At 50.5% G+C, this 22,975-nt stretch overlaps 1 long non-coding RNA gene and 4 other non-coding genes across 6 annotated transcripts; 4 read left to right on the top strand and 1 right to left on the bottom strand.

The window, feature by feature from the left end:
* Nucleotides 1-3,001: 3,001 nt before the first annotated feature.
* Nucleotides 3,002-21,378, top strand: LOC106009619 (uncharacterized). 2 transcript variants are annotated; one of them, XR_015439068.1, is made up of 3 exons: nucleotides 3,823-5,680; nucleotides 7,545-17,288; nucleotides 18,160-21,378. It is a non-coding gene; the product is annotated as an uncharacterized LOC106009619 (long non-coding RNA). The 2 variants fall into 2 exon arrangements; XR_015439067.1 differs by having other exon boundaries at nucleotides 3,002-5,680; nucleotides 7,545-20,971.
* Trnaq-uug (transfer RNA glutamine (anticodon UUG)) lies at nucleotides 4,226-4,297 on the top strand. The gene has a single exon. It is a non-coding gene; the product is annotated as a tRNA-Gln (tRNA).
* Trnam-cau (transfer RNA methionine (anticodon CAU)) lies at nucleotides 11,880-11,951 on the bottom strand. The gene has a single exon. It is a non-coding gene; the product is annotated as a tRNA-Met (tRNA).
* On the top strand, nucleotides 18,583-18,655 carry Trnav-aac (transfer RNA valine (anticodon AAC)). The gene has a single exon. It is a non-coding gene; the product is annotated as a tRNA-Val (tRNA).
* Nucleotides 20,238-20,310, top strand: Trnav-cac (transfer RNA valine (anticodon CAC)). The gene has a single exon. It is a non-coding gene; the product is annotated as a tRNA-Val (tRNA).
* Nucleotides 21,379-22,975: the final 1,597 nt, after the last annotated feature.

A 22,975-nucleotide genomic window follows, 5' to 3' on the forward strand; every position in this document is an offset into this window, starting at 1 on the left:
TGTTGTATATTATGGGCCCCAAAGAAATAAGCAGAAGTAGGCCCAATAAGGGTCCCAGCAAAGGGAGAAGATAAGGGAGGAAACCATTGAGGCCAGTCCAGAGGGGATTTTGAGCGAATTCTTGTCATCGTCTGTTTAGATCTTCCTGAAGTTTGCAAAATTTCCCCTGACGATCCCAGATTTATTGGCATAGAAACAGCAATGTTCTTTTAGGGCTATGCAAATCCCCCCTTGTTCTGCCGTGAGGAGGTCCAGGCCCCTTCTATTTTGAAGGACCACCTCAGCCAAAGAATCAATCTGATCTTGTAAATCTGTAAGAGTGTTGGAGAGAGCTTGAACATCATTAATCAACTGGTTGGATAATTTGGCATAGGAGTGTAACGCCACTCCGACGCCAGCAGAGCCAGTGGCAAGGGCGCCGGACACCCCTAGCCCCACGAGCAAGGGGACCAGTGAGACGGCCCTTTTATGTCGCCCAGCGATATAGTCAAAGCTGGGCAAGGGCACTGGCTCATCTCCAGGAATGAGGGCGATGTCCGGGAGGACAGTCGCCACCACGCACAGCCCAGTCCAATTAGTGGGGAGGGAGGTGAACGCCAAGCTCCCTCCACAGACGAGCACGTGACCCGGGGCAGGGCAAATGGCGGCAGAGCCATTAAGCGTTACAGAGCAGAGAGAGAAATTTTGGACTCCGACAGGTATATCAAAGCTATCGTTGAGGCCCGAACTTAGATAACAAACTGAAGCATTGAACTGTACTGGCTGGACCCTGAAGGGCAGAGAAAAACTGCAATTGTAACTAGAGCTGTTGGCATAGTCAGTTTGGTCGACAACTGGCAAGGCGAGGGGCAGGGGTGTGCCAAGGGTCAAGCATAGCCAACAATCCGCAGCAAAGGCTGGGTTGGATGTATTGATCAATTGATAAGTGGCCTCTAAGACACTCAGGGTTTGGACGTCAGGGTCTGGGCCTCGAGGTTTGGGAAGGGCCAGTGGATGATAATTTAGGGAGGGGTACATCCCTTGGATGATAGTTTTGAGCTGTTTTTGTACTCGCTCTTCCCTGAGCTGATCTGAAGGCCCGCCACCATCAGATATATGAATTGGGGCCTGTGGCGGCCAGCAGACATCTTTGCTGGGACTGCCGCTGCAGGAGGCTTGGCCAAATTTAGGATATCCAGTGGGACTGGAAAAGTCCCAGTCACCCCCGACGGAGCCCCTGTAAGTTCTTTGTAGAACAGCAGTTAGATATATTTTTCCATCGGAATGTGCACATTGTTGGACTTCAGTATAACAGGTAGAATGCATCTCTGTGGCCATGGCACAGCCGATAGGGCATGGCCCTGGTTTGTCATTGATTGTTAGTATGACTTTAGGCTTAGTGACACAATCCCATTTTTGGTTATATCCTCCCGTTATCGAGGCCTCATAAACCAAGTAGGCAGTCTTGCTGCCACAATCAGTACTACGGGTGTAACTTGTGGGTACGGGCCCGCCAGAACCCCCGGCACAGTCACAGGGGTTACCATACAGGGCAATGAGCAGTTGTTCCTTGTTAACTGGTTGAAATCTGCTTTCTGCTGTCGGTGTCAGGAGCAGCAACAGGCCATGTAACAGAATCAGGGATGTCATCTTTTTTAACCTGTAAGCAAAATTTTGTCCTGCGATGTAAGCAAGGCTGGGCTGTAGATAAGAGAATTAGGCTAACCTGATTAAGCTTTTGAAGATGACCAATGTGGACATATTACAATAACATATTTAGAACTTAACCAATGTAAACATTTTGTAATAACATATTCAGTGCTTAAATATCAAGGATAACCAATGTGATCAATTTATAACATATTTAGACAATATTTGTTGTGATGTGTCTCCCATAAGATTATAATATAAAATTTACTAGGGGGTCCCTTTAATGAATTAAGACCAGAATAATCATTTTTTGGGTGGCCACTTCTATATTCATCAAAGGGAGTCCCCATAGTCTCTAATCATTTTGACAAGCAATTAAGAATATATATATCTTTTTATTTTACAACTATTTATTGCAATTCGATTATTGCATGTAGGTGACAATACAGATTACTTTTATAAAATAAATCTCAGTGGCACTTTAATCAATTAGCAACCTGGGAAGGAAGGCATGCCTTTAATTTAATAACATTTATCTGTAAGCCAATTTAACGATAGGCGAATATCTTTTGAAAAGGAAGGAAAAGAAATATTGAGCTCAACTGTATGAACACAAACAACAGACAACAGACAAACATATGAGACAGTTTATAAAATTAGGGTGCACTCAAATATAACTGGCCAAATTGAATTATACTATCCTCTTTATGATTATTAGATTATAATTATAGGCGCCATTGTTAACTGGTTGAAATTGGACAATGTTAGGTCATCGGTATCATCAATACGCTTATCAATTTGTTTCACTAAGCGTTCTGGAAGCCACCTGGCCGACTTCATTTCCTTGGAGTAAACACACACTGACCCTCGGCCCCAGATGAGTACGGGGTCAGGCCCATGCCATGAGTGGTCCAGGGGGTCTCTCCACATCACAGAGGCAAATTGTTTTTGCATCTCTGGTTGCCAGAAACGGTTAGCTGCGGATAATCCCTTAGCATCCAAATTTAAAAAGTTAAGAATAAATAGTGCATGTGATATTAGGTTTCTGGGTGACCCCTTGATAGGGTACCATTCCCCCCTTTTTATTTTATCTAATGTAATTTTGAGTGTGAGGTTGGCTCGTTTTATAATGCCTTGTCCTTGTGGATTATATGGGATTCCCGTTATGTGTGTTATATCTAATTGTTTGTAAAACAGGATTATGATATCTGGCTGCCTCCTCCTCAAGATTGGCCCAGTCAGCCTCCCCCGGATCGTTCTGTGGCAAGGGGGGGTGTCTGAGGTGGCGGAGGGAAGGGTACAAGGTCGGTTCCTCTTTCACTGGCGGGGCGGGGTTAGAGGCAGGGACTGAAAGGGCGGAGGTGGAAGCTGAGGAGCGCCGAAGCTTTTCCTTAAAAGGCTTGGATGAGGCAGAGCCCGCCTGTAAATCCTCATTGGTTGCATTTTTTTTGCCTGACTCATCGTCACTATCAAAAGACATCAAGTCTTCTTCCTCACTCTTTGAGGAAGTCCCGTCCCGCAGGGCCTCGGGGCCATCTTGGCATCTCGGGGGGTATTTACATACTCCTCACTCCGAGGGAGAGTGACCGACCCTTCCTCTGATCGGAGAGCTGTCTCCCTGACCTGGATGGCTTGAGCCACCACCGGATCTCTGGTTTTTTGGGAGATAATTTCATCAATAAGATTCCAATAAGAAAATGCAGTAATCGGGACCTTTCCTGGTCCACAAGTAGCATAACAATCTTCAAGGGCCTCCCCTACTCTTTTCCATCTCCTCTCGTCGATGGTACCCTCGGCGGGAAACCAAGGGCAGAGATCTCTAATATAATCAAAATATTTTAACAACTGTTTGACTGTAACCTTTACCCCTCGTGCCTGTAAAGTTTTTTTAAGACCTTCTACAAACAACTCATGTTGGCTAATCTCCTGTCCCATAATCGCTGCTCAACTCACCAAGGTGTAGGAAAGACGGCAGGTTCACATCAAACACAATCCTCTTTTTTCTATTTTATTTGTCACTTCTATTTTATTGGGCCCCCGAGCAGCGTTCTTCACTGGATCCCCCGTTCTCGGGCCCCACGTTGGGCGCCACTTGTCCCGGCCCACGGGTAAGTCAATGGAGACCCTAGAGGGGGAGTGAGAATGACAAGGGACAAGAGACACGAGAGATGGAGACAAGACAGGTTTCTGATTAAGTCTCGTTTATTGTGGAAGCTGCTACAGCATATGTACCGTAGGGCTAGAGGGGAGGAACAAGGCGAGGGTACTGGGGCTATTTCCTTGTTGCCGGGTAGACTTGCAGCAGGCCCAGACATGTCCGTAAAAGGCACTCAAGAGTTCTAGCGGGGCGGGGGGGCAAGGCCCCCCACAGTCGTGGTCTCCGTCGCGGGGCTTCCAGCGCCTCCCACCCGACCCGCAGGAGAACCGTGGTGTCAGCGCAAGTGCGCCTCGGACCCAGCTCCTACACATCTCCACACAGCCCTCTAGGGGGCGGCAGGGATGCACTGAAAACAATTGTTCTAACGCGAGATCCGAGGGTAGAGCCGCGAGATGAACATTTGTCAGAAGAAAAACTCACCGAGGATTCGTGCTTGCCGGCCCCATGGTGTAATGGTTAGCACTCTGGACTTTGAATCCAGCGATCCGAGTTCAAATCTCGGTGGGACCTTGCTGACATTTTTCCACTTTTCCTTCAAAACCCACGCGTCCCGCTCTAATCCAGCCGCACACGCCCGCAGCCCCGTCACCATCCCGGCCCCGAGGCTGGCGGCGAGGTATGCATAGATTCCCCCGGCTAGGGGGAAAGAATGTATTTGTTTTAAAATCCCGTTTTTTGGAAGAATGTTCACATTGTGTGTGCTATGACTCGAGATCAGGTGTGGCGCTTTGCTTCAAACTGCTGGTAGCAACCCAGGGCACGCACCCCTGAGGTCCCAGCGCCAGGCCTCACCTTTCTCGGGCATCTCCGCTCTCGGAACGGTTGCCCGAGCCCGCACGCATCTCCCCTGGTCACCATTCCTGCCACACTGTAGGCAGCACCCCAGAAAGGTAAAGTTATTGCACTGATTCATTTTGCCCTCTCGTCACTGTCTTCTCCGGAACACTCCCTCCTCCTCCCCGAGTCCCCGATCTCCATCACTGACTTAGACCTCCGGTTCTTTTCCTGACCTGGGCTCGGGACCCCGTCTGTGTTCGCCCCACGCCCTAAACCCCTGCCCACACCGCCTCATGTGTCCACTGCTCGTTCAGTAAGCTCCCTGTCTACACACCGAGCTCTCTGGGGTGCGGGGACCCTGGGTCCCGGCCGCCTTGCCGGTCTGGGCCCCGCCTTGCCTGGCGCCCGCGGACGCTTTCTGAGCGCACGAACCGGCCCGAGCGAAGGACAGCTCGTGCCCGCGTCTAGTTCAAATCCTTGTCCTCTGCTTCTTTCTGGATTATTTTCACTCTTTCCTTCAGGGACTGCAAGTCTACATCACCCAAAGAGCAAGTCTTTGCCAGAGACTGCAGCAGAGGTCTTCGAGGAGGCGGATCTCGGCTGTGCCTCGTCCTGGGGAGTCTGCTGCGTACCCGCAGGCCGGGAGGGAAGGATGCGATCGGACTGCGCGCTTTGCCCCCGGGGAAGGAAGGCTCCTTTGGCTCCACCGAGGCCCGCGGTCCTGCGGGGCCCTGCGCCCGGGCTCTGTTTTCCCGCCGCTGTGGGAAGCCGCACGACGCGGGTCTGCCTCTGGGTGGCGCCAACCACGCGCTCGCAATCGAGTGGGAGGTTTCGGAGGGCGGCGGGTCCGAGGACTTCCGCCGGGCCTTCCCGCGCCTCCTCCCTCCCGTGCACCTTCTCCGGTCTGCCGGGGTTTGGCGCTCGGGCCTTCCCGTAGACCAGTCTGACCCAGCCCCGAGGGTTTACTGCCCTCCCCGTGGACTCCTGGAATTGGGGCCTTTGCAATCAGGTTTGCAGCGAGCGTGGTTAGGGGCGGGGGCGCGGCCGTCCGCCGGTCGGCGCTGGGTCCTCCGGCGGGAGATTCCGAACACGAACACGAGGAATCCGAAGCGCGGGGTAGGTCGTGGGCGAGACGCGACGCGGGGGCTGATTGTGCGCGTGTACGCGCGTGTACTTGAGTGTGTGCTCGCGCGTGTGCCTGTGTACACGTGTGCACTTGAGTCCCCACGCGGGTCCCCAGTGAACGCCCCTGAAGGGCGCGTGAGAGGCGGTGTCCTTTAGCGCTCCTCTGGGAGGGGGGGGTCCCCTTCCCGCCCCTGTGCCAGCGTCGCACCCAGGGCAGCCGGATCCTGCAGCCCAGTTCTCCAGGCACATTTACTTCAGGTTTCCGTAAACGCCAGCGTCTCCCCTGTGACTACGGTGAAATCTCTCCACCTGCGTCCTCCAAAGCCCCAAGTGCCCCTAGTGAGAGCTAGCTTTCGGGGGCGGAGGATTTGAGGCAGACGGGAGAAAAGGCCTCGGGTCCCTCGCCCTGGCGCGACGGTGGCGGCGGCGGCGCTGGCTTTGGCCGCTGTGAGGCCCGGGGACTGGGCAGGCCCAGAGCACCCGCCCCTGGGCCCACTGGGGGAGATAGGGGGACAGGGCGGGTCCTGCGCCTGCAGGTCGGCGTGGTGCTCAATTCTGCCCAGTGCGAAGGGTGTTCGGGCCTGCGGCCAGGTCGGCAAAGAATTTAGGGAAAGAAAGCAGGGGGAGGGCCCCGGGGCCCCAGGGCCTCATGGTGTAATAGCACTCTGGACTCTGAATCCAGTGATCCAAGTTCAAATCTCAATGGGACCTTGTACGGCTGTTTTGGTTCAGTTCCACCTCTCCACAAAGTGCTGGTGATCTGCCTGCCAGTCCTGGCAAGTTTTTATCTGCAGACAGGGCTGGGGACAGAGCTCGGTGGTACTGTGCCCGCTTAGCATGCAGGAGACCCTGGGCTCCGTGCCCGGCACTGATAATAATTAGTAATAATAAACTGTCTGTCTGCAGACTTATGAGCCAAATTGGAAGCAGACAAGGAATGCCTGCCCCTTTCACTAGGGATACATTCCCAACAAAATATTGTTTTTCTTAAGCTATACAAGTACTTATCAAAAATTAGTCACCTTTTATTGATTGTATACTACTGCATATTAAATTTGAAACCAGCTCAAATCAGAAGCCCTTAAAATACACATACTGGCCATAACTAAAAGTAATGTCTTGTTGTTTTTACACCCAGGCTAACCAATCACAGGCTTTAAGCATAAGCATGTAATACATTGGGGTAAAATCATATGCAGATATGGAATAGAAATACCGTTGAAAGAAAAGCATTCATGAATTTTTTCAACTGTTAAATATAACTATCGAAGTGTATTTTTAAAAGGTGTCAAATTACTTTTGGATCCCAAAGGACAGAATTCATTGAGAGTTCGAATGTTTTCTAATGTTCAAATGCTCTCATATGCTGGCAAATGTATTCTTTGGAACAACTGAAATTTGTGAAGAAGCCTTTTAGAAGACCATTGGAAAACAGTATGTGAGAACACGAAAGTGTGACAGTCCATAGAGTTTCTACAGAAGTGGACAGTGTGAGGGCATTGTTCTCAATCCATTCCATGCTGGAACAGAGCACAGCGCCTCCTCCTCAGCCCGGCTCAGGCCCCTGAGTTTCTACATTTCAAGCGCTTTTTCCTGTGAAGCTGTGGACATCTGCTGTGCATATTTAGTTTTTGCAGGCACTCTCTGAAGCATATTTTATCAAGCTTTTGTTGCTTTTTATTATGCAAAAGTTTCCAAATGAGTATGCTTTCTTCCAAATTATATTTTGTATTAAATCACTCATCTATCTGGAACTTGACTTCGGGTTTTAAAATCACCTTTGCCTATGAACTGAAATACTAGCTTTCCATGTGTACTTTATTCATTCTCCGACTTTATCTGTTTCTTTCTGCAGACATATGGCAATGCTGTCTTCTGACCGGACTTCTGTAATACACCTTAGAGCGCTAGATCATTTTCCCAGAGGAAAAATGTATTTGACATTTTGGGTCCCAGGGGAAGAAGCAGAGAAAGGACGCTGGAGATGCAAATTTTTCATTTCATGATTTCAATCTCACAAATATGAGTAGAGAAATCCAAGGAGCTGGGCTCCAGTCCCGGGACCATTCCTACAGTAACGCTGCCGGCACTGAGTAAGCTCCCGAGCGCCCCTTGGTGAATTAGGCAGGCTTCCTCAAGATCCAGAAAATAACAACAGGTCTCAAAAGGGCTTCATTTGTCCCAGATGTGTAGTGTGTGAAAGTCTTTCAACACCAAAGGTGAGATCTGCCCCTGAGGAAGTCGAGGCTGATTCACAAACGCGGCGCTCAAAAGACTGTGTGCCCTGCGCTTCGGCTGGCAGCAGCTTGGCAGAGGCCGTCTCTGCATGTCCTGGAGCCGTGGAGCCCACAGGCCTTCCCGGGACCCCACTGGCAGAGCGGGAACAGGGCAGCCAGGAGGGAGCTCGTGCCTGAAAGCGAAGGAGCTGGGTGCTGGTGGACGAGCTCTTCTCTGTTGGCCCTTGGTGGTGGTGATGACCTAGCACAGTGAGCAGGTCCCGCGTGCATCCTGCGACCTGTGTGTGAGGTCTCAAGAATGTCCGCCGTGGACACCGACGCTGGACAACTTCTGGTGCTGAGTGGGAGTGAGATGAGACCTCTGCCGTTAGCAGCCCAGGAGCACCGCTGAGCGCAGAGTGGAAGTGCGGGCTTTCTCCAGGGGCCAGGAATGCAGAGACCAGACCATTTTTCTCCGCAATGAATTCTATCCCATCTTCAGAACCAGGTCCCCCTCTTTTGGGGACACACAGGTAGAATGAGGGTTATTTGGGAACAACCAGAGCAGACAGGCTGCGGACAAAAGGTCAAACTCAGCCATCTTGGGTTCAGGTGCAAATCACAGGTGGTTCAAGGCCGCCTTCCCAGCACGGGCTTCTGACTCACGTCCTGACCCGGGCACTGGGTTGCTCAGCGGGGCCTGCAGAGAACTCGGCCTCGGGACAGACCCTGCACTTGCGTCCTGCGGTGGAGGATGAGGGGTCCACTGCACAAGCCCTGAGCCCGTGTGCAAATGCCAGAGGGCAGCTGGGGTGGCGAGGCCCACAGGTGAAGGGCTGCGTCTCAGGGTGGGGAAGTGGGGCTGAGGGGCACTCGCCATGCTGTGGTGGGGATTGAGGACGATGCAGAGCTGGGCAGCTGTGCTTGAAGACCAGTGTGAGGACGGAGGGTGGACACTGAGCCCCTCTGCCTGGGCCTGCTCCTGTCCAGCAGGCTGCACTCACAGATCTGCTTTGGTCAAGGGCCTGCCCTCTCCTTGCATTAAATATCTGCCATTGACCCTGGAACTCTCCTCTCCCCATGGCTTAGAATTCATTATTGCCTTTAATTATATTAGCTTTCAATTTAGCCCCTGTCTAGCAGGATCTCTCGCTAGGACTCTCGACTCTCCCTGGTATAACAGCCGCATCCGCCTGCCTGGCATAACCTCACCCAGCCCTAAATCAGAGATGCCCCGCTCCTTTCCATGGGGAGCAGCACTTAGACACCAGTGCTGAGAGGCTCCGTGTGATAATTGCTCCTATGACACCCGCTTCTTGGTCTTTTTGATGGAAAGACCTAGGAAGTGCAGGTGTGTGTGCCCCTGTCACTGTCAGCGAGCACGGACACCACCTGCTCACAAGCACGTACATATCGTGGGACTCCGAGCTCATATCTAAACACCAAGTCCACCCCACCTTCATGGCGTTCTTCCCTGCATTCCCCTGTTCTGTATTTATGGGGCCCCCCACCCCTTCCATACCAAGACCTGGAGCTCCAACCACAGCAGCAGATTTCCTCACCTGCTCTGCCCTATGCAGAGGACTGTAATATCAATCATGCCCAAGGCAGGCTGTGAAGAGTTAGCACTGCAGTTGGCTAGTTTATAGAAGTGAGTCTGGCGGAAGGCTATGAGCCGAGGTCAGAGTAACTCGCACCCAGAGTCTGTTCCCACAACTAAAACCTTCAGACTAGAAGGACAGTGTTCCAATTACAACCATATATTTGGTCCATTCTATTCCTAATTCGAGAATGCTTTGTCTTGTCCTTTATGAGCCTTGTTTACATTAATTTCCATAGAAACCACAGCCACCTTTACCCCATTTGATTACCAGTAAAAGTCAGTGCCTGGGACGGGCCAGGGCCTTTGTCGGTCGCACCGGCACCGGTCGTCCTGGCACCCGCTTTCTCTCTCCTAGTTCTGTCTCTCAGTGTATTCTTTTTCTCAGGCCTGCATCACACACTGGGCAGGTGGGGACTGGAACCTGACTACAGGGGTCTCTGGCAGCCCTAGATTGCCCCTGCCATAGTTTCAGGATTGCTTTGCCCATCTATTACCGAAAAACATCCACTAAAAAGAAGTCGGCATTTGTTTACAGTTCTCCAGCCCCACCCACACCCCTCGACCCAGCATGAGGCAAACTGTGCTATACTCTGAGCACGGATCGTGTGCTTCCTCTTCATGTGTCGAAGGTGTGGAGTAGAACTGAGTTCCTTTGCCGTAGTTTGCTTTCAGTAGTTTTTTGTCAATTGAATACTAACTTTTGAAAATGTAGAACATTCACATGGCTTCAAAAGTTAAAGACAAAGCCAGGTGTGGTGGCACAAGCTTGTAAGGTTGAGGTTGAGCACTTCTGCGGCTGAGGCAGGAGGATCACACGTGAGTTGGAGGGCAGCCTGTGCTACATAGTGAGTTGAAGGCCTGCCTGTCTCAAAAACAAAACAAACCAAAAAGCTAAAGACATAGCAAAAAGTATACTCAAAGAAATGTGCTTCCCACAGCCCTCTTTTTTCAAAACTGCTACCATCTTTTTAGGTAACCAGCTTCAATATTTTCTGGTTTATCTTTGTTATATTTCCTTTTCAGAAAGAAAAAACAGGTAAAGTATAGTTTTTCTATTTTCCTTTCTTGGAAAAAATCCTGTAATATTCATCTCCCCCCCCCCCATCAATATCAACCAATGCCCTGTTTCTGGAATTTAAAGTTAGCTAAAAGGCTTGTAAGGGGTAAGGAGGCAAAATAAGGTGTAAAAGGCTTCAGGGACTTCCAAACAAGGTTATTTTCAATCGCAAAGTAAAAGAATAAAACAGTTCCATCTCGAGCACATTTGTATTAACGTGTTTCCTTTTGCTTTTTTGTACTGGAAATTCCCATTGCTTAGGGGAGTTTACATTTTCTTATCAAACTATAGACACCCATTAAAAAGTGATAGGTCTCCCACTACCCCAGGAGCTATTATGTATAGTAGCTGCCCCCTTCCTATCGTGCCTTGCCCCCTCCCCTGTGTGACGTCATGCCAAGATGGTTGCTCCCACCGAAGAATAAACCCTTCATCCCAGCATGCCCCTGTTCCCGCCTAGACAGTAACCTAATACTCGCTCACCTTCTACCACCTAGTGACCTCATGGGCTCCATTCCCTAGTCACTATCTCACTCAACCCCGCCTCAGCCCCTACAAACCCCACCCCAGTCTCCGTAAAAGACTCTCCCTGCCCCGGCCATATTGCTTTTGTCTCTGTTCAGAAACAGCTCGGCAGATCTATTCCCCTAATAAAGGCTTGTTGTGGCTTGGTCTCGTCTTGGTCTTCGGCCCTTTTACCTGACAAAAAGTATTCTGATTAGTAATGTTCTCTTAACTTCTTTGTACATATGTCTGTTAGACTTCCATTTTCTTTCTGAGTTTCTCCGTGGAATCCGGATGCACAAAGCATTCAAGTATTCCCATGTTCTCCACCACTGGCTTCATGTTTTTCTCATCGGGCTCGCAGTGTGGAGAGAAGAGGTTGAAAGGGTCTCCAGCCACGATAGCCAGCGTGCGGTAGAGGAGAATTCGCCCCAGAATTCGTGGCCGGGAACCGGAAGTGAATTCAGTAATACTGGAAGAGGAAGCAACACGGGAGAGAGTAGCGGGAGGCCCCACTGCAACAGATGGAAGAGATCCGCTGCTGGTAGCCAAGTCTCGAGCGAAAGCCTCCAGAGCGGAAGAAAACTACGAGGCGCCCTTCGCGTCCGGATGTATTCTACTCAGTAGGGTGGGCTGGTCTGTTAGATGTAAGGTGGGGTTGTCATCTTCTCTTCCCAGTGAAACTGGCCTCTCTGAAGTGGGTGAAGAGGGACTTACAAGAAGGGAAAAAGAAAAATGCCAAGAACGTTTCTAAAAGTGAAGTCCAGCCACAGAGATTCCAGATAAAACTTCAGTTCTCAAAACACAAACTAGCAGAGGATGGTTTCGATCCATCGACCTCTGGGTTATGGGCCCAGCACGCTTCCGCTGCGCCACTCTGCTGCTGACTGAGAGCCTTTGCTTTTCTCCTTTGTCTCGGAAAACGTCAGTTGTTTGCTCGCCTACGTGTCCCAGTCCCCGCCTCTCCGATCCAACGTCTCCCGGGGCCGGCCTCTTCCGGCGCAGCCAGACTCGCGGCAGGAGCTCCGCGCGTTCGTGTCTGGATCGATGACCGGTGGCGCGCGAGGAAACACCCAAGAAAGCTGTCAGGGCCAGATAGCCGCATCGGGCCGGAGGCCCTGCCGGGGACAGCGGCTGCTACCTCATGGGGTCAGCGCGGCGTGGTTAGTCTGAGTGCGCATGCGCACGGGGCAGCCCGCGCCTCCCGCCGGCCGGGAAGCGGCGGTGGCTGCAGAGGAAGAGCTGGGAAGGGTTCGGTCAGGATCCTGGGGAATCCAGGCCGCATCCCTGCGGCTCCGGGTCAGCGTTCTCCACCTCGCCGTCGCCTGCCTGTCCACCCCGTGGGTAGAGCCTACTCTGTGGCCCTGCCGCGTGCGGCTCGGTCACCGGGCCCAGGGCCAGGCGTCCGGACTTGGTCCGTCCTTGCTCGGTGCCTCCAGGGCGCCCCTCGTGCCTGGCGTTCCTCAGCGATAGAGGACGCTCCACTGTGCCTCCTATCTGGGCGTGGCGGGGCACACGGAGGCCCCTCCCACGCCGTGTTCTCCTACCCATAACTGCTGGCTTTAGTGACAAACCCTGGGCCTTGACCTGTTCAGATGGCATCCGGGCTCCTGAGCATGCGGAGTCTCGGTGGTGGCTGAGGCAGGGTGCTGCCCGGGAAGGCTGGTCACCCGCAGTGTGTGTCCACAGCAGTGAGGGCTCCTGCTGGCCGTGGGGCTGGGCAAAAGTCCCACAGTGTCCAGCTGCCAAGCTCGGTCCGCCCAGTTCTGGGGGATTGTCCCAGTTGTCCTCTTGGTGCACAAGCCTGGAGGTGACAAGACTCACTGTTTTTGATGGCAACAGCAGCTTCTGAGTACAGAAGAGTAATTCCTTGATCCCGGGACTGCTGGGCCGTGGTGGCTGTGCTGGTGCACCCAAATCCCAGATGAGGTGATTTGGGCAGCAGCTGCCACTTCCAAACACCTGGCATCTCCGATTCACACTGCAGGTTTGCCTTGCTGCTTGGCTCGAGGTTGTTCATGGACACACGGCTTCTCGGCCAGTCCACATGAGGGACAGGTACACTGGACTGGCGGCCAGTGTCTGCCAGACTGGAGCCCCAGACAGGGTGGGCTTAGTCCAGTTGGCCAAGTGAAAGTGTTACTTTTTAGTAATGAAAGAACTTGAGAAAACTCCAAGTGTATAGTACGTGAATTCACAGAGCTTGTGGGCTAGGGGTTATTATGTTATAGGCATAGAGTTTCAGTGTAGGATGATTAAAAATTCCAGGAGATGGTTTGTGGTCATGGTTGCACAAAAATGTAAATATATTTAATGCTACTGAATTATATAATTAAAAATAGATAAGCTGATGTTATGGCTGTGTCTAGATGTCCCCCTAAAACATCATGTCATAGGTGGAGCTTTTCAGAGGTGGCTGGATCTAGGGTGTGTGATGGTGGGATTAAGGGTGTGTGATTACTAAATCAGCCCACTGATTGGTTTGGCACCACCTTAATCCCAGTATCCTAGAGAGAGTATAAAGGGGCCAGAAAGAAGCTGCCAACGTTGCTTGTTGGTTTTGTTGTCTTCTGTGTGCAGTGAACTGTTTCTCCTCTGGGTCACCCCTCTGCCATGTGCCACTCTGTTAATGTGTATTTTACCACAATAAAAAAGGAAGAAAATCAGCACACTTGTGCATGCGTGCACACACACACACACACTCACACACACACACACTGGAAACCTGGCCTAATCTGATATAGTCCTCTCCTTCATGTTTCTAAGTGGTAAAGAAAGCTTTTCTTCCCATAACAAACAGAGGAACACCTGAGACTAAGATGCAACATGTGAAGTAGCCTTCACGTGAATGTGCCACACAGCAAGAGAAGAGGTAAATTCGACTAAGAGCAAAGCTTGTGCTCAGGCAGGCAAGGAGGACAGCAGGACCCGATGGCTGCGAAGGGGGTGGTAGGACAGGGACCAGCGACACAGAAAGGGCGGTGTCCTGCATGCATTGAGGACCACGGAGTTGAAGCCGAGTTGCATTCACATGGGTTTTGGATTTCTGTGAGGGAGGAGCCACACTCAGGACAGCCCAGCAGTCAGCAGCCAAGGCAGGTGGGACCAGGACAGCTAGCAGTGGCTGGGCAAGTAGCGGGGAGAGGCGAGTGAGGGTGAGCAGAGAGATTCACAGTTGGGGGAAACTGAGTCCTAGCCAGGAAGAACCATGACTTACCTCACTGAGAAAAGGGGAGGAAACATGAATTGGCTATTGTGCCCTCCTGTTATTCATTTTTTTTCAAATTTTAGGAGAAAACAGATACTTTTCTAATTTTCCTGAAGGCTCTGTATTTGTGCCGTCAAGACCCAACAACCAACATTTGAAAATCCCCGCTGTGGCTGACATCTCCAGCCTGGCAGTGTCAGCTGGGTTCACTGCATTCTTATGAATGTTTCCTGGAACCTCACGAAGGCTCACTCATGAGGCAGGTGGTCAGTTCAGCCATCCTCAAGGAAACCAGGGAGAGGTGTGTCCTCCCTTGGACTCAGGGAGCACAGTGAAAGTGGGATTTGTGCACACACAGAGGAACTAGTTCCTTCCCAGGAATGACCAGAGGCTATCATTGTCCAAATCAGTGCGTGCTGGGGAACAGAATTCAGTTTTCTGTTATTAGCAAGGGAAGACATAGCCATGAAAAACACTTTAAGATGTCACAAGTAGTGTGCATGAAGTCCCTTCTCTATTCACTGGGCTTGGACAGAATTATTTCAGATTAAGGTGAGTACCAGAAGCACCCGTTAAGTTCAGGAGCAACAAAAGCAGAGACATCCTGGGCTGTGAGTCCCTACAAAGCTCCGTCCTGTGCCCTCCAGGGAGAGGGTTGGAGGTGGTGGTTGGTGACAGCTAAGGATGACGATGAGGACAAACACCTCTTTTCACACTGATGGTTCCTGCAGGAAGGCATTTTGACCATTACATTTGGTACAAATGCCTGGTTTTCCTGTTTCTTGTCTGTATTAGCCCTCCCAACCCAAACGTTTCAATCTCTAAAGAAAAAGAGAAAAGGCAATGTACAAGTAACCCTGAACACTGAATGTATTTTCAGTTTATTTGCAAAACAAAATCAGCCATACTCACGACATTAACACCAGGCCTAAATATCCTCTTCTACACTTACAGGATGAAGGCAACTTCATCATTGATAAAAGCATCGGGGGCTGGTGAGGAAGGGAAGAAAGCCCAGATGTCGACCTAGGCTGGTGAGGGTGAGGGAGTCTCTGATGTTATCCGGTTGACCAAAGCAACACTGAATGGTTATGAAAGGGCATATGGGGCAAAAGCACACAAGCTCTAGAATGTAGGGTTAAAGATCAGGGAAACACGGCTGGGGCAAAAGCATATAGGTACCAGGATGTACGGGTAAAGGTTTGAGAAGCTGCTAGATTCAGCCTATGTCCTTCCCCCTGCCCAATAAATTGCTCATATCAACCTGAACAATGTCACATAGCAGGCCTCCTCATTCCTTGACACAACTGCTTCTTGTAATGTAAATAAAAGCCAGAGTTCTTGGATTGGCACTGCTTCTTGAAGACCTCCTCCTTCTAGGGCTCTCTGCTTGGACTCAGTCCCATCTCTGAGTAATATGTTCATCCTCTGTGCTGCCACAGTCATACACTGCAACAATTATTCCCCATGATCTTCCTCTTTTCATAATAAACAGGAGCTGAAGAGCTGCCTCACATAGCATGGTGGCTGTGAGTTCCAATGTTCCTTGCTGGCTTGGGTAACCTCTGATCCTGAACCTGCTCAAATGTAAACCTCAGGGACAAGGACAGATCTTGACTAAAAAGATTTGGAAAAAACAGACAGTAACACTCAAAATAAAGGCCACCACCATTGCTCTCTGTCAGGCACTGTGAGAAACACTGCAGAGATGAATTTGTGACACCAAGGTAGAGGCCTAGCCACCTCCACTTTCCACACAGGGACAGTCGCAGGGACACCAGTAGCTCGCCTCAGACCACACACACAATGAGCACCAGGCAGGACAAGAATTGTACCCAGGTAGCTTGGCACCAAGGAACCCAGGACACTCTATCCTGCTGGTGGAGGAGAAAGGCCCTCTATGTGCCCCCCGCCACCCCACGTTTTGACTCTGGCATTATTTATTGTCGGTTGTCCGCCCCAAGGGTGAGGACTGTGTGGCCTGGTCCTTTTTCCTCCTGAGCTCCCTGGGCACACAGAGTCTGGTGCCTGGCATATTGCTCATGGCTCACCTTAACAATAATATTTTACAGATCATTGTTGCTGCTGGTGGTCTGGTCCTCACTCACCAGCCAGACAGCACAGGCTTTCCTTGGATGGCTCCCCACAGCATCCCCACCGCCCTGCTTGCCCATCAGCAGGCAGGAGGTGCTCTGTTCCCACACTCGTGGGAGGGAGAACATGGACCCCAGGGGAAACCCCACATAGACTTTGCCTGGGCGGCCTGGGAGCCCAGTGCCAGCCTGTGCAGGGTTATGTCACAGACTCTGGTCTTGAGACCTGTGCTTGCCCTAGGTGCAGCGCCCCCAGAAGTGGACATCGAGGTCACCTCCTGTCCTTGCTCCGCCACACACATAGCCCTGTGGAGAGCCCAGGCCACTTCCCGGTAGCCGTGGACACCAAACCCTCTCCTCTCCCCACTTCTCCACCTGCTGCAGGTTTTCTTGCTCAGCATTTGCAAGGAAACGCTGGAGACAGCGGAGTCCTGCCGGCGTCAGAACACCGGAAAGCAGGAAATCCACACCACAAGGCGACCTCCTGCGAAAAGCACGGCTGTGCCCTGGCGCGGAACTGTACAGTGCACAGTGCGTCGGGACTCACAGGGCACCCAGAAATGCGTGCGATTTTCATGATCAATAAGAACACGACAAGAAGGAAGGAAAAAGGAAGGTCCCAAGGCTACGGGGCATGTAAGCTCCGAGCCTGCAGGCGGCGGTGGAGACAAAGCTGTGTTCGTGGGTGGGTGGCGCTGGCGTCCGCCCCTCAAGAAGGACCCGGATTCGGATCAGCGGGAGAAGCGGCCTCTGCCCTCTGCTTGCTGTGCGGGACGCTGGCAGCTGCCCAGGGCTGGAGCCCGCGTGGCTTCTACTCACCCGTGACGTCAGCTGCTGTGATCGCCTGGTGCCAGGGACCCGCGGGGCCGCGGGGCCCCACGCAGACCGGCGGACCGGGAGCCACGCGAGGGCCTCCAGGTGACTGGCGGGAACACCCAGGAGCCGGTCTGGTCGCGGGAAAGCCTTCAGCCGGCGCAGGCGCAACTCTGACAGGCGAGGCCTGGAGCCCGGTGGGCACTGCCCTGCGCAGACCCCAGGGAGGACGTCTAGTCAGACTCCGCTCTTTAACCTAAGATCTATGGGTTATGGGGAAGGGTCACTCCAGCACACTTTAAAGTTTACGACTAATATTTCATAATTAAACTGATTATTTAGGCTGGAGGACGTTTTCTTCATATTATAATTATTGGTGCTTTTTTTGGAGAGAGAGTTTTGCTGTATAGTCCAAACTGACCTAGAACTCGAAGCGATCATCCTGCCTGAGCCTCCTGAGTGCTGGGATTACAGGTTTGCCCCACCACACCTGGCATTATTGGCATTTAAACATAGAATACTTTGATCATTTGAAATATACCCAACATATTATAAATAGAAAAAAATAGATCCCAACAGCATTTATAGAAAAATATGCATGATCGAACTGGGCACAGTGGCACTCACTTGTCATCCCAGCACTGGGAGGCTGAAGCAGGAGGATCTCAAGTTCCAGCCCAGCCTAGGTGATTTAGTAACTTAGCAAGACCCTGTCTCAAAATAAAAAATTTAAAGAAGAACTGGGGATGTAGCTCACTGAAAAGGCTCTGGGTTCAACCCCCAGTACCATAGATAGATAAGTTTAAAGGTTGGGTTCTTTCATGTATTGAAAAATTTTGCTTTTTTTGAACCTAAATTTTCCATAGTTTATCTTCTAATGTAATATAATCTTTTATTTTCAGTATTTTTACCCCATCCTGTTTTCCCGCTAATAAGATATTGATTAACCATATTTATGAATTTCTTTCTGTTCTAGGGAGCAGAAGGCTCTATTTTTTGTAAGAATTCTTCTGGATTGGATTGTCATTGTAGTTACTTGTTGCACAAAACTAAACCCTAAAACAAATATAAATTGGAAAATAAATCCGTACTTACAAAGGTATAAAATACTGGGAAACATACTTAAAGATGGCAAATACATTTAAAGATTACTTTATGGATTCATGAGTATGAACACTAATATTTGGCATTAATTCTGTACCTGTGTTCATGTTATAATTAACCACTGAGAAATGCATTTTATTGTGCTAAAAAGTACAGACAGGTATATTTTTTCCCTCAACTCACCCAGGTTCTTGCATTTTCATATTTAAATCCCAAAGGTAAAGGGGGGAGGGGGAAATCCCCGCCCCGCCTGGGACTCAGCTATCAGGTGAGAAAGCGCCTTTGTCGGGCGGTAGTTTCCGTAGTGTAGTGGTTATCACGTTCGCCTAACACGCGAAAGGTCCCCGGTTCGAAACCGGGCGGAAACACTCCCTTTACTTTCGCTTTTTTCACCCTCTTCTGATTCCAAGGATCACAGCTCCGCGGAGAGCCCAGCAGACAAGCACCGTCTTTATTCTCTAGCTCTGCCCCAGCAGGGTGTGACCAGAGCACCCCTTCCTGTCCCGGGCCTCGGGACCATCGCCCGGAGGCTGACGGTGACGGTTCGGAGGTCCCTGTCACACTGTCCCCTCCGCTGGCCTTGGCCCGGGCGAGGGTCCTGGACGCAGTGCTTGAGGGACTGGGCGGGCGTGCAGGGCGTGCACCGTGCTTCTACGGCTCTCTGCCGGCCACGGCCCAGCCCAAGTGGGTCCGGGAGCTGGGGCAGGGAGTGGTTCAGATCGAAGTCCAGATTACAGTACTGGGGGAGGGCTGTTCTGGGAACGGAGCAAGAGGGTGTTTGGAGACAGGGAGAGGGTCAGGGCCAGGGCCAGTGTCAAGACCAGGTCGGGGCCAGGGACAGGCCCCAGGCCTCCATCCCTCTCTCTGCTGCGCTCCCAGAAATCCCAACGGAGCTGTGGAGTTTGCAAGTCTGGGCCGGGAATGCGACCACTGAAGATCTGGCGTGGCATCCAGGGGCGGCAGGGCCAAGGTCTCCTTCGGTGGCAGCTCAGACTCCGCCCCTCATGACCTCATCACACCCAAAAGTGCCGGACTTCACTGTGGCAATTAAATTTCAGCAAACGTCCAAACCATGGCAACTCCTGTAGCCCGAAGCCACCAAAATCATCTGCTAGTTACCCACTAATATTACACTTGCTAAAAGAACACCAGTTGACCAGCACAGGAACTATTCGCAAGAACAAAGCAGAGATTCCTGAAAAATTGTTGCAAGGTCACAATAGACAAATATATGGTACAATCTTTGGATTTCAGAAAGACATAACATTGGCCTCCTATGTGGGGAAGAAAAACAAAGTAGTATTGACTGTCAACATTACACCGTGATGATAAAACCAATTGTGAAGCCCCTTCCGCTGATCTGTGCTGTGACTCTGCTCTTCCTTGTAAAAGCCTGTAAACACGATGGGGAAGAGTCTCCTAGAGAGAAACGAAGCTTTGCTTTCCTAGCTCAGCCGACATTAGACTTGGGGTCGGCCGGGCGTCGGCGGACCGCAGTGGGAATTTCCAGAGCGCCGCGTGAACTCTGCCGATCCCTGCATCGAGCGGAGGCCCTGAGCTGGAGGGCGGCTGCGGCTGCGATCGCGGGCGGGTGTGAGCGGTCTGCCACCCGCCGAATCCCATACTCCGCTGGGGCCGTGTGTCTACGTAGTGAGGCTCCTAGAAATCAAGCACTCAACAGCTCCCAGGCGATGATGCCACCTAAACTGGGCGTGCTTGGGATGGATTTAAAAGTGCAATTGGGATGCAGCTCAGTGGGAAGTCCGTGGGTTTCATCCTCGGTACCTCAAAAAAAATTTTTTTTTGATTTTTAAAATTAAAAACTGCAATTTCAGGCCCGCACTCAGCAGCTCGCCCACAAAGTGCCATGACTTGAGGTTCTTGGGAACCGATCCTGGCTAACCCGGAAGTCTTGATTAGGCCGCCTGGAAAAGACCCACTCAGGCTGTGGTTTCCGTAGTGTAGTGGTTATCACGTTCGCCTCACACGCGAAAGGTCCCCGGTTCGAAACCGGGCGGAAACATCCCTCTTTTGCCTGTCGCACTGAGCTCCCGCGACTCCCTAGCCACACGGAGGCTTGGTCCCCAGGCTGGGGCGCTCTGTGGATTCCCCTAGAGCCCACCATTCCCCGTGCCAAGGCTTTTTGCAGTCCCTGACCACCACCACTTTCGGTTTAAGGTGCTGTTCCAGTACCGGCTGTGGGTAAACAATCTCCCAGCCGGACCTGGCGGCGACCTGCTCGTCCCCGAGGCCCAGACCCGGGGCGAGCTCTGCCGTCGGTGGTTTGAAATTCTTTTTTTTTTTTTTTGTTAAACAAGGAGCGTCTTCCTTTGGCTCTGCGCCCGTAAAGGACAGCGCATGAGCACCTCCTCCCGGGTGCTCCCTGCAGCGGGTCCCCGATCTCACTGCCCCTTAGCGGAGGCAGCAGAGCGCCGGGGCGCGCAGCTCGGAGAGTAGGCGCGCGCAGAGCTGAGAGCCCCACGCGCGGGAGAGCAGCAGCCAGGACACCGTCGCCCGGGAGGCGGTCCCGGACCTCAGCCCCTCCTGGCCTCCTCGGGTTTCCCTCAGCCCCTTGCATCCCCTTCCGTGCTGTCCCAGAGCTCAGGATGGAGAAAAAGGTCCTCACAGCGAGTGTCCTTCTTGCCTTCTTTGCGAATTGTATTAAAAGCAAAAATGTTAAACGACTCTGGTTCTTAGGAAATGTGTGAAGTAGGAAGATGTAGAAAGTTACAGTTCAATCCTGTTTGAGGGCCTCTGTCAATGACTTTGCGAATTCCCGGGCCTCACGCTACCACTGAGCCGCACTCCAGCTCCCTAGCTAATTTCTAAAAATTTCTAATCCTAATTTTTGCTATTTTCCATCACTACAAAGTGCCTCTGCCACTAGAGGTCGAAGTGCTTCCTTAGCCTGAGGAGCATAACACTAATTTTGTCATACAAGCACATAAATGTGGGTCAATGGGACCCATGTTTATTCTTTACAATATTTCTATAGATGAATTATTAATTTTAATTGTATGAGTTTTATTATATTAAACAATGAGTACTTAACAGGAAAAAATATTACAAAAATAAAGTATTGAATTTTTAATATTTGTTGAGTGTTTATAAAAAAGCTTGAAAATTTTCAACATCAAATGTTTTTTGGTGTACAAAGTCCAAAAAAGGACAACATAAATAAATTCTTACATGAATTACAATGAAAATACCAACAGCACTTTCCAAAAAAAGTAATCTCTACTTGAATTATCACACCTAAGGCAGCCTGCACACATGACAACACATTCCATGCACACACATCGCTTACACTGACAGCACACGTTTTGCTTTCCTGCCATTTTTGTAGGACATATTTGACATCTCACTGGTCTTGCTGTTTTGTCAGAAAGTTCTTATATTATACACCGTGTAGTTAACAGGTACATAGAATATCAATAAACTAAACTATTAAATTCTTAATATACACTGTGTTTAGCATAGACATTACCATTTTCACAGCTGTATACTTGCTTAAAAATACCTAAAAGATAATATCAGAAATAAATTTCCATATGAACTACAATGAAAATATCAGTAGACATATTCTATGACAAAATACTCCATGTCAAAAATAAGCTTTGCTTCAGGTGTCACACCCAAGGCAGTCCTCACACATGACAACTGTATGTTCCATGTACAAGTATTGCTCACATGATACCATGTATGTTTTTCTGTCCTTTCTTGTAGGACCCAGTTTGCATATTTTTAATTTTTCTGTTGTTGTAGTAGTATTGGAGCAGCTCAGTGCTACAGCCAAGTGTTGTAGCTCAGTGTCACAGCTAAGCACCTCAGCTCAGAGGCATGGCTGAGTGTTACACCTCAGAGCTGCAGCCAGATGCCACAGCTCTGAAGGCACAGCTGAGCTTTACAGCAAAGTATCCCTGCTACGGAACACAGCCCCGAGACACACTTTACACCTCAGTATTGCAGCTCTGGGTCACAGCTCTTGTAATCTGAAGACTGGAGAATTGATGGTCAGTTGAAGAGGTGGGGAAAAAACCTTTTATTACACCAGTAAGCCCCCAGTGGGCTCAGAGGAGTCTGAGCACTCCACCAGAAATGAGAGCCTCCTTATATAGGAATCTACAGGGTAGTCGAGCATGTGCAAAGAAGCAGAGGGGCGGAGCTACAGAACATTCCTGAAGCAGGGGGTGGAGCTACAGAATATTTTTGAGAGGGGGTGGAGCTTAACAGAACCTTCTTGTGAGGGGACAGAGTTTAACAGAATCTTCCTCAAAGGTCACGCAGTTCACACAGCCACAAACCATTTTGATACATCAGCACAAACTTACATTTCCAAAACAAAACATTCTGTGAAGAAAAATATATGGAGGCAAGGCAAGGGCCTGTCTTATTTTATAGCACTTCACTGTCAGTAGGAGCCAGAGACTCCTGCAGTAAGTCTCTAGTTCCCACCTGCCCAGTGTGTGATGCAAGGGTGAAGAAAATCTTGAGACAGAGTTAAAGAGAAAGCGTGAACTGGGACAGCCAATGTTCCTTTGGCAAAAGGCACTGGCCTGTCCCTTCCACCGAATTTTATTATTTATTAATCAGGGTAAAGGTGAACGTATAGATGTGCAGTACAGGCAATTACCATGGAAACTAATGCAGGCAAAGCTTTAAAGAGAGGTCAAAGCATTTTCAAATTA

Source organism: Heterocephalus glaber, unplaced genomic scaffold (assembly GCF_053883595.1).
Source record: "Heterocephalus glaber isolate CG9 unplaced genomic scaffold, H.glaber_assembly_v1.0 deba00001472, whole genome shotgun sequence".
Classification (NCBI taxonomy): Eukaryota; Metazoa; Chordata; class Mammalia; order Rodentia; family Bathyergidae; genus Heterocephalus; species Heterocephalus glaber.